The 13201-nt window shown below is 46.8% G+C and overlaps 1 protein-coding gene and 1 pseudogene across 6 annotated transcripts in view; both read right to left on the bottom strand.

Annotated features, from left to right (window-relative positions):
• The window catches only part of PLEKHA7 (pleckstrin homology domain containing A7), a 243685-nt gene that overhangs the window by 203158 nt on the left and 27326 nt on the right, over positions 1–13201 (bottom strand). The window lies entirely within an intron of this gene.
• Positions 1009–1075, bottom strand: LOC115936334 (uncharacterized; annotated as a pseudogene).

Genomic DNA, 13201 nt, shown 5'->3' on the forward strand with positions numbered 1-13201 from the left:
CCCCTTCACACCACCATGCAACTGCCTCAAACTCTCCCCTGATGGCAGCAGAGGTGAAAAGAGAAGTTTCCCTTGGTGCCCCTTTTAAAAGCCATGCACTGTGCTGAATCATGATGTGAAAGAGTCTAACCACATTGTTCTCAACCCTCGCTGCACATTAAAATCACTTGCGGGCTTAAAGGAAAATACTGCCAGGGACCCAACCTCAGAGATTCTCATTCAATTGCAGGTGAGGCCTGGGGATCAGTGAGGGACAGGAACTTAGACTGAGCAGCTGCTTCCTATGATGGGCCCTGTGCCTTGAGCCCACCCTGTCTGCCTCCAAAGTCCATGCCCTCCCCTGTCACCACTCTGCCCTCCAACCTGAGTCTCCCTCTGGAGTGTTCCTCCCCATCCACTGTAAGTATCAAACATGAAAGGCCCTGCTCAGTCGGGTGACTATCCACTCCTGCCACATCACCCACTTCCTCCCTGTGGACCAGCCCAGTCCTGGACAGTCTTGGACACCCCCAGGACATTCCTGTCATTGTCTTGAGCCTGCATGACCCCTCTCCCACCTTCCACCAAAGGGTTCTTCTTTATCATCACATACTTTTTACAGTGTCAATGTTATTCAACAAGCACATTTTTCATTTTTATTTGTTTTAAACTTTTTACTCTGAAAGAAAATTTAAGACTCACTTAAAAATTTTAAAATAGTTCAAACCAGATGTGGTGGTGCACGCCTATCATCCCAGCTACGTGGGTAAGATTCTCAGGTAGGAGGATTACCTGAGCCCAGGGAGGTCGAGGCTGCAGCAAGCCAGGATTGTGTCACCACACTCCAGCCTGGGTGACAAAGGGAGACCCTGTCTCCAAAAAACAAAAAAAAATTGTTCAGAGAATTCTTTTTTTTTTTTTGTAATGAAAACCACAATTTCGTCATTGGGTGCCACCCGTTTTTGCTTAGATTCACACTAGTTCCTTAGTGCTAATTAGCAGATACTGAAATGATCTTGACAGACTGCGCAAAATATGGAACGCTTCACAAATTTGCGTGTCATCCTTGCGCAGGGGCCATGCTAATCTTCTTGTTCAGAGAATTCTTGTGTACCCATCAGCCAGCTTCCCTCAGTGATAACATGTTATATTACAATAGTGCAATTGTCAAAAACAGAAAAACTGACATGGTAATACTATTAACTAAACTACAGACCTCACAGAGATTTCACAGGTTTTTATATATACTATGTATATATGCACAGTTCTATGAGATTTCATCACATGCATACATTCATGTGTGCCCCACCACAATCAAGACACAGGACAGTTCCACCACTTCAAAGAAATGTACCCTCTTCTAAGTCTTCCGCTGATCTGTTCTCCATTACTATAATTTTGTCATTTCAAGAATTTTTTATCAATGAAATAATATACTATACAACCTTTCGAGACTAGCTTTTTTTAAAATTCAACATAAGCATGTATTTATTTTGTGATCAGCTACCATAATAAAGACACTCCCTTTTGGAAGACAACTCCAAAAAATCTTATCGATTACTGGCTAAGTAAATCCTAATTCAACTGTATAATGAAATCGTATGCAGCCATTAAAACTGATGAGATAAACATAAATTAAGGACATGTATATTTTTTCAAATACACAGTCAGCTCTCCATATCCATGGTTCCACGTCAGAGAACCCATGGATATGGAGGCCAACTGTAAGAAACTTGAGCATCCACTGATTTTGCTATCTGTGGGGGCTCCTGGAACCAATCCCCAATGGATGCCGAGAGAGAAAACTATATAGTTAAGTGAAAAAATACAAAACTATATATTATCCCATTTTTGTTAAAACACACATATAAATACATAGATACACAGAGATAGACAATAAAATGTTAACAGTGATTATCTCTGGGTGATAGGATTACAAGGGATTTTTATTTTCTTGTTGCTTGTCTGCATTGTCTAAATTTACAACAGTGAATATAAATAACTTTATAACTTTTTTAAATGCTTGAAGTAAAGCTCCAATTTTGCCATCTTTAACACTTCCAGCCACAATCACGTTATTCTCTCAGCTAGCAAAGTATTGTGTGTGGGTCTGCATTCTAGGACTCACATCATTCAGAGGCTCAGCATAGCTGCTTGTGGGCTAGCCGGCCCCCACCTCAGGAAGGGGCTGTATTCATGAATGGTCTGCATCCCTCTGGCCCCTTTTGGCTCAGCCCTTGCCAGGCATAGGTACTCATCAATGGATCTGAGGCTGCAACTATACCAGGAGCTATTTGGCCAGAGCCCCAAGGCTCAAAAAGAAAGCCCCTGGAATTTCTCAGGGTATTTGGCATTCTAGAGTGAGTGACATCTTGGTCCCCACCACCTAGGCCTTAAGAAATAAGGCCTGGGAGTAAGCTATGAACTTTGGGAAACTGGCAAAGATCGGAGGCCATGCAACGTCTCTTTGAAATTCTGATGGGGGCTCGCTAGCCCACAGAAGAAGGGAGAGTGCTCCTCTGTGGTTTGCCCTATTTAAAATGGTTTTCTTATTCAATTTCTAATAGTCTACCCTATTCCCCTTGTTTCCTCCAGCACCCCTCTTCCCTCACTCAAGGGGAGAAAACAGGCTAGAAAGGCTGGCTCAGCCATAGAGCAGAAACGGTGTGGTACGGGGCCAGAATGCTGACAAGCACAGAGACATAGCAATGTGCTGTACAACTTGAAAGAATTTCCCCAACTTCTGTGAGGCCCTATTTAACTTCCCTCTTATGAAGGTGGTTGGACTAGCTGCTATCTAAAATCCCCAGCCCTCTAGGCAAGATCTGTCCCAGACCTTCCTCTGTAAGACCACACTTCTGCGAAGAGAAGTAATGCTTTCCCTCTACTGGCACAACCAAGCTATGGAACAAACTGTTTTCTTAGAGCGGTTCAGATGTCTTCCTGTCATTTTTTTGGTCTCATATGACATTTACTTTCAAAGCCAGACCCAAGGTAGGGGATCATGCCTGCTTAGCTCACTACCATAAGCCTAGCTCATGTGCCATGCTAGGCACTCAATAAATAATTGCTGAATGGATGCATACACGTATGCTTGCATGCCAGCCATTCAAGCGGAGCACCTGGCAGTGTGCAGTTACACTCCAGGACACAGAACACACAGCTATCTGTTTCTTCCTACCACCACACTGTCCAAGTCAAGACCTGAGATCCCCCAGTGCACCTCAGCCAGAGCATCCCCATCCCTCTCACTACTAATCTTGCAGATGGGTAAACTTTCTAGAAAAATGAGGTAACCTCCTCCTCTCTCCCTCCACCACTCTGCACTTTAAACAAACCATGGCCAGAAGAATCACCTTCAAACTGTTTCCCACCATGTCAACTCCTTGTTCAAAAGCTTACGACAGCTCTAATTACTCAGAGAATCAGAGAGAACTCCTGGATCCAGTGCCCAAGGCCTCCTGACCACCTCCCTCCTTCCCTTTCCAAACAGGCTCCCACTTCTCAACTTCAAGAGCCCCCACTTCAGCCCAGACCTTCCACTGTCACACACTGCTCACACCTCTCCCTCCTCAATGAAACCATCCCCACCCATGTCAGTCCTGCTAACTGTGCCTTTTCAGACTTCCTCTACCTCTTGTTTTCTATGCCCCTATTTATCCCTCCCGATCCCCTGGTGTATTTCTTTAGGTAAGAATGAATGACTTCAACCAAATGGTTAAATAGACAAGGACGGTGTCACCCTCTTCTCCATATCCCCTCAGTGCCCAGCATCATGCTGTTTACACAGAAGATATGAAATAAATACCTAGCTGGTTAACGCCCATCCTGCCCCAACTCAGAGCCTCCCACCCCTTTCCCATCACCCTAGTGCCAAACCTGCTCAGCAACTATGCCTAACTGCCCAGACTGTGGCCCAGTAGCTGCTCTAGGATCTTTGGTAACTAGATCAAGGCACACTGTATGGTCAAATCCTCGCTTTGTCAATTCCTAGCTGGGCAACTTAAGTAAGTTATTCAACCTCTCTGAGCCTTGGTATCCTTGTCTGTAAGATGAGGTAGAGTATTTCCCTCATCCTCGGTCTGCTGTGAGGATGAAACAAGACAACATCAGGGGCCCAGCACCCAGCAGACTTGAGGCAAGGCTTTCCCTCCCCCTTTGCCACTCCAACAAAAACCCACTGACTGAGATCTTGTGCATTAAAACCGGTTGGACAGCAGGCACACCTCCTGTCCCCTCACCTCCAGCTGGCTCCCTAAGATAGAGGAAACAAAGCCTGAATTTACTCCAGCTCCCCTCAAGCAGGGAGGTCTCTGGAAAGAGGTCTTTGTTAACACAACTTTAGTTTAAAAGCCTCTTTATGGGCCAGACACAGTTTCTATTTTGTAAGAGAGGGAGAATCAGCCTACAGCTTAATATCACTTAATGCTGATAACAAGGCCTTTTGTTCACGTCCCTCAATTAAATTCTGCAGTAATTAGTGGCCACCTACTCCTATTGCTTGAAGGAAACACGGGAAACAAAAGCAAGGCATGGTCCTTGTTCACAGAGACCTGATGCAAAACAGTTACATGAGTAACAAGAGAGAGAAAGTCAATCACAGGGAAAGAGGTGTAGCAGGCCTGAGCAAACCCAACCATGATGGGCTTTAGAATCACAGAGAATAATGGCAAAGTGGTAGCAGGCTAGATGCTGCACGTGTGGTTTTCCATTCTTTCATTTGATGTACATGTGTATCTTGCTGTATTTAGAAAAACAGATCTGCAGCATCATTTAATAGTTGGATGGTACCGAAATTTCATTAACCAGTTCCTAATGGATGGCCAGTTAGGTTGTTTGCAATTTCTTAGCATTATAAGCAAGTTGCAATGAACATCCCTGTATGTATACCTTTGCAACTTGTCTACTTACTACCCTGGAAGGACGGAGTCACCATAGTGATGGAACTGCTGGGTGTCTGTACTTTTGACTACCTCAATAAGCAATGAAATTATCCAATGTGCATATACAGAGTTTACCCTTTCCCAAAGCATATACATATAAACACACACAAGTACTCATACAAATATGCCTCCCCTTGTCTCCCATGCCCACACCCTGCTGCAGTTCAGGCCTGTATCATCTCTCATTTTATGGTCACAGGGGTCCCCTAAAACAGGCCTCCCTCCCCAGCCACCAGAACAAGATTTGTAAAGTACCAACCTGATTCTTTTGTTGTTGTTGTTGTTGTTTTGTTTTTGAGACGGAGTCTTGTTGTGCTGCCCAGGCTGGAGCGCAGTGGCACGATCTTGGCTCATTGCAACCTCCGCCTCCCGGGTTCAAGCAATTCTCCTGCCTCACGAGTAGCTGGGATTACAGGTGCGCTACCACGCCTGGCTAATTTTTGTATTTTTAGTAGAGACGGGATTTCACCATGTTGGCCAGGCTGGTCTCGAACTCCTAACCTCACGACCCACCTGCCTCGGCCTCCCAGAGTGCTGGGATTACAGGCATGAGCCACCACATCCAGCCTCCCAACCTGATTCTTTACTCGAGTGCCTCAGGTCATTCCACCTCCACCCCCACCAGCTTCAGAGCAAAGCTCCAGCCCCACCTTCAGGGTAAGACAGTTATTCCCATTTTACAGACATGGGATCTGAGGCCCACCTTGCTCAAGGTCACACAGTCAGTTAGTGACAGAACCAGGATGATGCCCTAGCTCTCCTGAATATTAAACCCAATAATAGGGGAACTGAGGTGGCATAAACCATACATCACCATAGCTCCCTGAAACTAAAATTTTCCATTCTTTTTTCCTCCAACTCTTTCTAAAGCCTTTTACCATTTTCGTTGTTTTCAATGGAGATATACTTGCAAAATACTCAAACTTTGAGAACCTGGCCCTACAAAGTCAGCAAGATTTAAAAAAAAAAGACATATTTCCTCCTTCTTTCACAGAGATTGGTTTCTCTGGCTAATCTTGAGTCGCAGCAATTCTCTTTGGTCTACCAATATTTCTCCTCATTTGGCTATCTAGTGACTGATTAACTCACAGGCAAGTCCATCATAAGCAAGCAGGTCTGTGTACACAGGCAGGGTCTCCACATCTTGTAAGGCTAACCTGTGTCTACCCCCAGCTATCCCACAAGGAGTGTCCACACTGGCAGGTACACTCAGTGGCTGAGAAGCAAGGGGTCCTGCCACAGGCAGACTAGAGGGAGGCAAAAATGGGTACGACCCACAGCAATGACCAACGGCCACAGGAAGTGCAAGGCAGAACAAAGGAACCCCTACGTAGACCTCCCTGATCCATGGAACCTCTTCAATGCTTGTTTCCTTCAAAGAAACTCAGTCCAGCATTGAGCCTAGAAAGACAGACATTCCAAACAGAAAACGGGAAGAATCACAATAGCAAGAACAGCTAGCATCTGTTGAGCCCTCGCAGCATGTCAGACACTGTACTCAAGGCTTTGTGTGGATTATCTCATCAACAAGCCTATGAGACAGGCACTAGTCTGAGGTCATGTCTAGGGCCACACAGTTAGTGGTGGAGCCAGGATTCAAACCAGAGCTGGTCCCACAGAGAGAGCCTGGCAAGTGGGCTCTCCACAGGCTGCCCCATGGGGGAGAATGGTAAGGAAATCCCCAGACACTCCCCAGTCCAGTCTGTTTTCCTGGATCCACAGCCGCCTCCCACAGGGCAATCCTGGCAGAAGGCAGAATGCTCAGTAAGGCATGGCGGATGAAAGCAGATGAGACATCAGAGAAGAACATGCTGTTCTTTGAGGTAGTTATGTTTTTGTTTGGTTTGGTTTGGGGGGGATAGGGGAATAAAAAACCAGCGAGATGGCCAGGTACAGTGGCTCACACCTGTAATCCCTGCACTTCGGGAGGCCAAAGTGGATGGATCACCTGAGGTCAAGAGTTGAGACCAGCCTGGCCAACATGAAGAAACCCCGTCTCTACTAAAAATACAAAAAAATTAACAGGAGGCTGAGGCAGGAGAATCGCTTGAACCCGGGAGGCGGAGGTTGCAGTGAGCCAAGATGGCACCACTGCACTCCAGCCTGGGCAACAAGAGCAAAATTCCATCTCAAAAACAACAACAACAACAACAACAAACCAGCAAGATACGGCCCAATGATGAAGGGTCTCACATACCAGTGTCTACTTTGGAGCTAATCTAAAAGAACACCAAGTACTTAGCACATAGTAGGCCTTTGATACCTTCAATAAACACAAGTCCCTCCTCTTTATGCAGAGGGGTCAATGGGGACTCACTGAGGCTGTCTAGGACAGGGAGTGACAAAAGCAAATGTGCATTTTAGAAAGAGTGTTGCTCTGTTCCTCCTGCAGTCTCAGATGAGGCCCTTACAAGGAATGGAATATCGATGACCAGGACATAAGATTAAAATGACAAAATATAGTGATGGAGGCTTTTATCAGGTGTTTACTATATGCAGGTATGATTATCCTGAGTACTTCATATATGTTAATTTAATTCTCACAATGATTCTATGAGTAGACACTAGTATTATCCCCAATTTACAGATAAGAAAACTGAGGCACAGAGAGGTTCAGCTGGCAGTACTACCACCAGGATTCCAACCCAGTTGGCCTGACTTCAGAGCCAGTGTTCCTGACCACCCTAGTCCACGGAAGACAAGAGCTTCCTGGAACACCTGCTGCTCTTCACCCCTCAGTGATGCTCCAGAATAGGCTACAGGATATCTCCCAGCCCCTCCAGCCCCCTACCCTCTCCCTTTCTCTCACTATTGCCAGTCAGCCCAATGCAAACCATGCCCTGGCTTGAAACACCATTTTCCCCCAAGAGGCTGCTAATAGTAGATGGGGTTGGGGGGCGGGGTGGGGAAGGAGCTGCAATAACTTGGCTCTTGAGTTGCAAAGAGAAAAATGAAGGAATGAGGAGGAGTGGGCCACCAGATCCCCACAGATTCCAGGGTGGAGAATGTCCAATTAAAATGCATTCTGCCAGAGCCCAGCAGCAGCATTTCAACAGAGCCACCATTGTCTCCGTCTGAACTGCTGCTGCCCACAGCCCAGCAAGTGGCAACCAAACAGGCTGTCGTCATGGAGCCGGAATGCAGGGTCCTGGCCCTCCCCGAAGGCACCAGAAACACTGCTATGTTTACCCACGTTGCCCTTATTTAAAAACAAAACAAAAAACCCCACTCCACCCCCGGCCCTTCGGCATGCAAGACACCAGGAAGGACAGACGGTGATGAGAGGACACTCCATATGCCAGCAGCGTGAGGCAGGTCTGCCAGAAGATTCCCAATGATCTGACCAGGCTGGGGGTAACAAGTCTCCCCCAGGAAGCTGAGAAAGTACTTTGGAAATATATAAAAATCAGATACAAATAGATATCTGAATGGGGCATAAACAAACTGTTAATGCCCTGGAAGGGCCCCAAGCCCCTTTACAAAAGCTTTATGCCCAAAGAATTTGGCCAAAGGCAAATGCAGACTCCCTGCATAAATCAGAAACCTTGCAGGGCAGAGACAGGCCTGTGTGTCCAGCCACCTCTGGGACACAGGCAAGCTTGAGGCCAGCCAGTTGCCCCTGGCTACGGCACCTGGCCCCCACCCCAACCCAGGAAAGGGGTGCAGGGGCTCAAAGCCTGGCTCATCCAGTGCTGAGCCCAGAAACAGAATGTCCAGGGTGACTAGCACATTCAAAGTGCTTACTGTCCCTGTCCCGCTCTCCAGAGATCTCAAGGACAGGTTTAATCAGGAACCCTAGACGAAAGCAGGAAGCAGAGTCAGCGGTGCTCAGAAAGCCATTCATCAGCTCTAGGCCAATGTGAAACCCATGGTACCGGAGCCCCAAACAAACCAGTTTTAAAACCCATCCTCCTGTGCAGCTCTCTGACCTCTGCCACCTGTGTCCATGACCTGACCCAGGCACAGGTGGCCCTCCATGCTTTAGCTTGGGTCTACCTCTCTTACCTCTCAGACTTCACCTCCCTCACTATCCCCTACACACACACACACACATACACACGGAGAAAGAGAGACAGAGAGAGAGAGGGAGAGAAAGAGAGAGAGAAACTCCCAACTACTCCAGAGATACTGAACTATCTAGGATTCCTGGACTCCACACACTATTTCGAGACACTGCCTTACCTTCTGACTCAAAGGCCTTTCTTCCCTTCCTGACCTGGCTCACCCCTCACCCTTCAGGACCCCACTCAAGCATCATGTGCTCTATTAAGCTTTCCTGGGCCTCCTACCAGATGATCAGGCTGAGTAACAGAGCAAGAACTGAACAGAGCCTCTTGGGACACCAGTAAACCTTTCCTTCATGGAGGTAGCATAGGGGATGGGAAGGTTGGAGAGGACTATAACTGACTCACTCTTATTTCAGAACCAAAAGCAATGGGGGAAGTCAGAGCAGAGAAGATTTCAGCTCAACCTGAAATGGAACTTCCTATCAACGAGAATGTGACAATTACAGGAGGGGCTTCCTTGTGAGGTAGTGAACTCTCCCTGTTATACAAAGTCATTGAGCAGAAGCAGTTTGGTCAGCACTGCTGCCGAAGGAGTCTCTATATCAGGTGAATAGGCAAACCACATCAGACCATGTGAGAGGCTTGAGACCTTTCCATAAAGGCCTGAGATTCCAGGGATGGAGGTAGTGAGGAGGGATGCCCACCGTGAAGTCTGGGAGGAGGAGGGCAGCTCTGGGGTACAGCTGTAGCCCCTCCTGGGAACCCTAACAACCAGATAGGAAAAGCAGAATTCATGGGGCTGCTGATGTGGCATTTCTCGTTTACTGGCAGCTTCTGGCCTGCAGGTTGAGCTCCCCAGTCTAGATTTGTGGAGGCCAAGATTCTTCTCCTGTCTCCATTGCCGCACCACCACGCCTCACCATGACTACTAAACAGAAGATCCAGGCAGGAACAGCCAAAGAATCAGTCACCTTCTCCCTGCTCATTCCCAAGTCCAATACTCATCACTGTCCTCCTCAGGGAGAAGGCTCCCTGGATGCTGTAGCTCCCAAAAGGGCAGAAGATAGGTGGAATGAGGGCCCAGGCCAAGACTAGCAGGCACCCAGGTCCATCTTTAATAATATTACCCCAGCTTGGGCAACATGGCAAGACCCGGTCTCTACAAAAAAAATTAACAATTAGCCAGGCATGGTGGCATACACCTGTGGCCCCAGGTACTCAGGAGGCTTAGGTGAGAGGGTCACTTGAGCCCAGGAGGTCGAGGCTGCAGTGAGCCATGATCGCACCACTGTACTCCAGCCTGGGCAACAGAGTGAGACCCTATCTCAAAAAATAATAAAAAATAAAAAGAATTTTAAAATAATAATATTATCATGAAGAACAAAACTACCATTTAATGAGGGCTCATCTCATACCAGGTACTGTGTTAAACATGCTACCTACATTATCTTTAATCAGTCTATTCTACGTACAACAACCATAATTTAACAGAGGAATGGCATGATCTGACTTTTCTTTAGAATAAGGATATTTTAGAATATTATCCTAAATAATTAAAATATTTAGAATAAGTATTTAGAATAATTAGAATATTTAGAATAAATATTTAGAATAATTAGAATATTTGGAATAAATATTTAGAATAATTATCCTTATTCTAAAGCAAAAGTCAGATCATGCCACTCCTCTGTTCAAAGCCTTCCATTGTTCAAAGCCGTCCAGTGAATTCTCTGCTGACTCAGGGTGAAAGCTCAAGTCAAGGGCCTGCACCTCTCCAGTCTCAACTCCTACTCCCTGAGCTCCATCCACTCTGGCCTCCTTGCTGTTTCCTCGTCATGGCGTGTCCTGCCCCTACATGGCTTGATCAGATCTCTACCCAAATGTCATCTCCACAAAGAGGCCTCTTCTGACCATTCCACTCTCACACCCAGGCCTCCTGTCCCCTTTTCCTGCTCATTTTTCTCCATAGCACTTACCATCCTCTGATACTATATATTTTAACCATTTCGTTTGCTCTCTTTCTCTCCTGCTAATACGTAAGCTCCATGAGGGCAGAGACCTTTATTGATTTTGTTCACTATCCCATCCCAGCATATAGAACAATGCCTGGCTCTAAATAGGCACTCAATAAATATTCATTTAATAAAGGAATGAATGACCCTACAAGGTAGGTGTTCTTACTAGCTACTGACTATAGATGTGGAAACTGAAGCTCAGAAAAGTTGACTCACTTGTCCAAGGTCATACAGCTGGCAAGCAACAGAAGTGGGATTAAAATTGAGGCCTGACAGCCCCTTTAACTCTGTGATGGCATCTTCTTTCGTCAAAAGGAAGGATCCGGATATCCTATACCATAAGTGTCTTGGGTGCCAGCGGGCTGGGCACCTCCTCACCCTGTCTGCATGTTCTTCTTCCTCAAGGAAGGAAGCCTTCAGAAGCCCTTGAGGCAGATGCCTCTGCCTCATTCATCTAAGAATGCCCAGCACCTGGCCCAGGGTTGGCATGCAGGTGCCCACTACACGTTTATGAATAAACCAACCCACTCCTAGGCACCTAGTTGTGTCCTTACATTTTGATTTCTTTACACATTGCTTTGTGAATTGCTGTTCATTTTACTGAATGTGAGGACAGGCAGAAATTCCAAATACACTTGCTTCTCAACCTTTTGGCTAATGTCAAGTATAGAAATTCCAGATACACAAAACTGAACTAGAATGGACCCTGCCTTGAAGAAATTTACAACAATGTGAGAGAGATGTAGACACAAAAAGGTGTAACATGAAGCAGGACAGTCACGTGAGCAGCAAATGCAGTGCCAAGAGTGCAAGGGGCAAGAGAGCTCTTGGGGTGGGGGTGGGGACAGCCACACACAACAGCTAGACAGCTAAAGAGGGGCAGGGAAGGCGGAACCGCTTATCCATCCGTTCATTCCGCATTAACATTTTAAGTTTTCTTGCTTGAAGAAACACTGTGCTTGTTACTTGATACTGTGCTGAGTGCTGGGGACAGATATGTGAATCAATCAAACATAAAGATAATTCACAGGCTAATGAGGGAGAGACAGAGAGACATTACACAGACTAAGGTGATATGTGGCAAGAGAGGATGCTAGCATGCAAGCTCCATGCCCACAGGCACCCTCCTTTTGTTCACTACTGTACTCCTCAGTACAACACTGTCAGGCTCAGAAAAGCTTCTCAGTACATAACAAATGAATGAAAGCACTGCTAACTAAATGAATGAAAGCACAAACGGAGGGATATCACAAACCCTTGATGGCGGGTGGCCACAGATGGCTCCCCAGGTAATGCCTGAGTCTTAAAGGATGCATAGGAATTACCTGGATGGAAGGGAGCATTCCTGCAAAAGCAAAGACAAAGAAGCAAGAGAGTGCTACAGCTTGTGATGTTGTGGAGTGTGTTCAGGCCAGAGGGGAATGGTGTGCTTTAACAGGACACAGACACAGGAAGAGAAGCCCAAGTCAGGACACCTCTGAAGGCCCTCATCAGGAAGCATATCAGGATGAGGTATTTGGGCCCCTGTAGGGAGAACAGGATGGAGGCAGGAAAACCAGTCGGAACCATCTGCACCGCTGCAGATATGAGTTGGTGACAGTGGGGTCTTTAGGAGGCACCAGAGAAAGGACTAATCACAAGAATCTGTTACAAATCACAGGTGCAAGACCCCATGGAGAAGGGAGGCATCGAATGAGCCCAAACACATTTTGAGTACATAAGAAAAGTGCAGCCCCACCAGAGCCCTCCTGGGAATGCTGCAAAGCTGCTGGGGAGATGCCAGCAGAACCATGTCACACCTTGCGCACAGTCGCCAAAGTGGGGACCCTACTGACTGGCTGGAGGCAAGGAGGAAGTCAGGGGAGAGAAACCATAAAAATTGCTCTCTATTTATTTCACTTTCACTTTGAGCACACAAGTGGGGAGAAGACGCCCTGGCCCAGGAGTAGAGAAACCTGGCTGGAGTCCCAGCTGTCACCAACAACCTGAGTAACCTTGGGCAGGTGACTTCACCGCTGGGGCTCAGCTTCCCCATCTATAAACCAGAGCTTCCACCATGAGCCCCACCTCTACCAACATCCTGGAAATGCCCCGATCAGATAAGTATCAGCTCTGCATAGCTTTATGTGGCACCTACTATATGATCTTCCTTGTACCAGGAAGGGAGGCAGGAAAGGGGCAGGCCGAGCCCCTGCCCAGAGAAGGTTTTAACAAGGTGGTCCAAGCAGGTACTGCAGAACACCGGCGAGGGCATTTC

The sequence above is a fragment of the Gorilla gorilla genome, chromosome 9 (assembly GCF_029281585.2).
Source record: "Gorilla gorilla gorilla isolate KB3781 chromosome 9, NHGRI_mGorGor1-v2.1_pri, whole genome shotgun sequence".
Classification (NCBI taxonomy): domain Eukaryota; kingdom Metazoa; phylum Chordata; class Mammalia; order Primates; family Hominidae; genus Gorilla; species Gorilla gorilla.